Genomic DNA, 1,664 nt, shown 5'->3' with positions numbered 1-1,664 from the left:
ACAATAGGTGCTCCATTAGAAGATTTGTTGGTTCCTCCACTAGTCAATATTCATGAGTAACCAATAAGTTGTATTTGGGATTTATTGTTTGTGCACGAAGGATTTATTAGGTCCTCTCTACATAGATCTCTATAAAACATAGTAATCACTTACCTTGAAGTTTGGGGTTTTCATGTCATTAACTACATTGTGGTTGTATCAAGCTTGAACACTTAGTTTGTTAGGCATTATAATTGAATATTAGGTGAGGTTCTAGGGATTTAGTGCTTGGCACCATAGGTGATGCAACATTCCTTGCACATGCAACAACAAAGACTACATCACAGAGGACACGAGTTTTACTAAGCATCCTTATCTTTCTCTATTGTTTGTGAATGAGTTGTTAAGAAATAATGTAGCAAAAATGAAATGTCAATGGCAAGAATAATGCTCTAAAAGATCACTTTGAACAAAGAGATAACTAGCCTCCATAAATATCTTCATATCATGTAAGTAAGGAATTATCTTCTAAACACAATTCAACCTATAGTCTTACCTCAAGAAGCTAATCCGTTGGACACATATTTTGAATTAAATGATATCAAAGCTACTTCCCTTATATCAATAATCATATATGAAAGAAAATAAAATGTCTTAAATTTCACAAATTTATAGGCCACCCAAATCAAAGACTACATCGTTGGATGTCTAGACATTTGTGGACCTTGGCTTTAGCAATGACTACTCTCACCTAGACGTGTTTCTTGCCACCGTTACCCCTAGAAGCTGTGCTACCTAGCTTGCGCAGGGATGATGGTGATGCACGATAAAGCAAGAGATGAATGCACAAATTGAGGTAGATCCTGGCACCTTTTGTTGCAGATGGTGAGTAAGAGATATTTAACAACATGAGAAGAAGTCTTCGCGAATTGAGCAACAAAAGTAGAGAAAAAATGAAGTAAGAGATGGACCCACAATTCGAGGTGCATCCTGGTTTCTCAATGCCCCTTCACCAGATGCGTGGTCCCCCTTACTGACAGTAATAGCGAGCACGATAAGGATAAGATTATGCATAAATATTGGTGGATTACGAAGCAATCTTTTCTAGGGTTTTTTGCTATTGGAGATGGACTTGAAAACTCCCACTTATTGGCCTTCCTTCCCCGATCCAAATCTCACGTCACAAAATATGAGAGAGAGGTGCTCTCAACAGATATTGATGTTAAGAAAGTAGAGCACATACTAGTTCAAATTTGTGCAAGAAGCAGTGCTTGCCTGGGTAAAATGGGACACAGAGGTAGGTACCATGATGCATAAAGACAGGGAGTGCTTGGCTATGTTATGAGGAGGGATCTTGGAAATACATAGCTAAAGTTTGGTTGTACAACAACATTCTCCTTGGTGAGAGGTACGGAATGTTTTAATCTCATGATGCATAGAAACTTCTATGTTATATCATGATAGTTTGTAGATTGATGTGCAAATTGATGGCCCCATGTTGTACAGAGGACTTTGACTTGCAGTTTACATGCTATAGTAGGACCTAGACAAACTAATGTTATGGGATTTTTGCTATTATCTGGCCCCCATGGTAGTGTAGCATGAAACCAACTTCAAGGATGCTTCCTCATAGGAGAGAGTTTTGTTTTGTTTGCCTTTGCATGACAGGCTTCAGGGTTGTACTT

This window comes from Lygodium microphyllum, chromosome 11 (genome assembly GCF_053477565.2).
Source record: "Lygodium microphyllum isolate KBCC chromosome 11, Lygodium_microphyllum_v1.1.10, whole genome shotgun sequence".
NCBI classification, from domain to species: Eukaryota; Viridiplantae; Streptophyta; class Polypodiopsida; order Schizaeales; family Lygodiaceae; genus Lygodium; species Lygodium microphyllum.
Note: the sequence above shows the minus strand (reverse complement) of the source record.